Genomic DNA, 3528 nt, shown 5'->3' on the forward strand with positions numbered 1-3528 from the left:
ATCGTTGGTAACCTGGGAACTGTAGTTTACTAAATTAATGAACACACTTGGTCAGGGCTGATTATTTAGGAGTAGTCTCCTTAGACAGACTTGTTGCCTCCTACAATGTATTAATGCTACTGGTTTTGCCTAGGATCGGGTTTACGAGAATAATTTAGAAGTGGCAAGCAGTGGCAGTTGCCACTTACTCCCCAGTGCAAGATTAAAACCGCATCCGAGATTTAAATATATAGCAAAATCAGTAGCATTAATACATTGTGGGAGGCAACAAGTCTGTCTAAGGAGACTACTCCTTATATATATATATTTAAATCTCGGATGCGGTTTTTTATCTTGCGCTGGGGAGATAATAACAACCAACTAGCGTTTACACAGGCAGGCCAGTTCTGATATTTTTCCACTAATTAGTATTTTGACCAATCACATCAGATCTTTTAACATAAGATATTTTTCAAAGCTGATCTTTTTGGTAAAAAGAAACACCCCTGGCACCAGATAGGCAATCAACAACTCAAGATTCTGTCCCATAGTTTTTCAAATGTATTTAATAAAATATTTACAGAGGCTTGCTTTAAATATATCACCATCTAGTGGCGCTAAAGACCATGATATTTGCCATCACCTGACATCAGTTTAGATCTACATTTTGTTCATAAAAGTAAACTCACTGACCAAAACTTTCATGCTGTGGGCATCAAATGCAGAAGTCCCAGTATTTTAGGGTGGGTCTATCTAAAGAGATATTGTTGGATGTTGAGTGATTGACTAACATGATTTATGTAATTGTGTACCACTACTGTGACCTGCTCAGTTTAACCTTTCATGTTATTTAATTTTTCACTTTTGATGTAATTGTATTTCTCAGGGTCCCTGTTTAAACAATTATAAATATATATATATATATATATATATATATATATACAGTTGAAGTCGGAAGTTTACATACACTTAGGTTGGAGTCATTAAAACTCGTTTTTCAACCACTCCACACATTTCTTATTAACAAACTATAGTTTTGGCAAGTCGGTTAGGACATCTACTTTGTGCATGACCCAAGTAGTTTTTCCAACAATAGTTTAAAGACAGATTATTTCACTTTTAATTCACTGTATCACAATTCCAGTGGGTCAGAAGTTTACATACACTAAGTTGACTGTGCCTTTAAACAGCTTGAAAAATTCCAGAAAATGATGTCATGGCTTTAGAAGCTTCTGATAGGCTAATTTACATCATTTGAGTCAGTTGGAGGTGTACCTGTGGATGTATTTCAAGGCCTACCTTCATACTCAGTGCCTCTTTGCTTGACATCATGGGAAAATCAAAATAAATCAGCCAAGACCTCTGAAAAAAAATTGTAGACCTCCACAAGTCTGGTTCATCCTTGGGAGCAATTTCCAAACGCCTGAAGGTACCACGTTCATCTGTACAAACAATAGTACGCAAGTATAAACACCATGGGACCACGCAGCCGCCATACTGCTCAGGAAGGAGACGCGTTCTGTCTCCTAGAGATGAACGTACTTTGTTTTGCGAAAAGTGCAAATCAATCCCAGAACAACAGCAAAGGACCTTGTGAAGATGCTGGAGGAAACAGGTACAAAAGTATCTATATCCACAGTAAAACGAGTCCTATATCGACATAACCTGAAAGGCCGCTCAGCAAGGAAGAAGCCACTGCTCCAAAACCGCCATTAAAAAGCCAGACTACGGTTTGCAACTGCACATGGGGACAAAGATCGTACCTTTTGGAGAAATGTCCTATGGTCTGATGAAACAAAAATAGAACTGTTTGGCCATAATGACCATCGTTATGTTTGGAGGAAAAAGGGGGCTGCTTGCAAGCCGAAGAACACCATCCCAACCGTGATGCACGGAGGTGGCAGTATCATGCTGTGGGGGTGCTTTGCTGCAGGAGGGACTGGTGCACTTCACAAAATAGATGGCATCATGAGGAAGGAAAATTATGTGGATCTATTGAAGCAACATCTCAAGACATCAGTCAGGAAGTTAAAGCTTGGTTGCAAATGGGTCTTCCAAATGAATAATGACCCCAAGCATACTTCCAAAGTTGTGGCAAAATGGCTTAAGGACAACAAAGTCAAGGTATTGGAGTGGCCATCGCAAAGCCCTGACCTCAATCCTGTAGAACATTTGTGGGCAGAACTGAAAAAGTGTGCGCGAGCAAGGAGGCCTACAAACCTGACTCAGTTACACCAGCTCTGTCAGGAGAAATGGGCCAAAATTCACCCAACTTATTGTGGGAAGCTTGTGGGAGGCTACCCGACACGTTTGACCCAAGTTAAACAATTTAAAGGCAATGCTACCAAATACTAATTGAGTGTATGTAAACTTCTGACCCACTGGGAATGTGATGAAAGAAATAAAAGCTGAAATAAATCAGTCTCTCTACTATTATTCTGACATTTCACATTCTTAAATTAAAGTGGTGATCCTATCTGACCTAAGACAGGGAATCTTTACTAGGATTAAATGTCAGGAATTGTGAAAAACTGAGTTTAAATGTATTTGGCTAAGGTGTATGTAAACTTCTGACTTCAACTGTATGTTTATGTATGTATATATATGTGTATATGTGTACATATTCTGTTTGCATCTTAAATCTTTTTATTTTACAACTAATATCAGTTACAAACAAACAAAACTATATAGAACTCTTTCAGTCTGCACACATTGTTAAAATCTTGCTGTAATTTGTACGCTTCCTAAGCTGTTGTGCTTGTACAGTAGGCTATACATTGCACATCTTATTTCAGTCTCTGTTACCAAAGAAACAGTCAAATATACAGCATAGAAAATGTCAAGACACAAGAGCAAAAAGAGATGCAGAGCTATGAATAGCCATATTGCAGAGGAGGGTAGAGGGAAAAACACAAATAACCATAGGTCCTCTGGCAGGCTAGCCAAGAGACCATTTCTTAAAATAATGAGCACAAACATTGGTTGTATGCTGTAATGTCCAGACAGCTTGTAGAATGAGCTCCACAGTGTGTTCACAGATAATGAAATCACATAAAACCACATGTCAAAATAATGCTCATTAGGTGATGATACTTTCTATGTAAACACAATATAATGAAGGAAAGGGGTGGGGTTTGCTGTTTTACATGGCTGCCAGGTCTCAATATTATATGTATAGAGATACCCTCTGGTTAGTAACACCTAACGTTCAGTCCACAAAAAATGCTTAATAAACACAAAGCTGAATCTTTTAGTAAACTGAGTCAGCTTGTCTTCATAATCTCTGGTCCATATCAATATTGTATTTACAGTCAAATTAAATAAACAGTACATCAAGTAGTAGTACATTCAGTGCCGATATTATGTAGTGTGATTGCTGTGTTGTGTACGTTTTGGACTGTAAAGCAATCACACATTTCTCAGATGTAAACATATGTAGCATAAGATATGCAACCAAAAAGGGAGAGTTGAGTTGATGAGCTCAGCGTTACCATGCAGCAGTAATGTTCCAGTTCATTTATCTGGTCTCTGTGGGGCTCCAGACAGCTG

The sequence above is a fragment of the Coregonus lavaretus genome (assembly GCF_964263955.1).
Source record: "Coregonus lavaretus genome assembly, chromosome: 28".
Lineage (NCBI taxonomy): Eukaryota > Metazoa > Chordata > Actinopteri > Salmoniformes > Salmonidae > Coregonus > Coregonus lavaretus.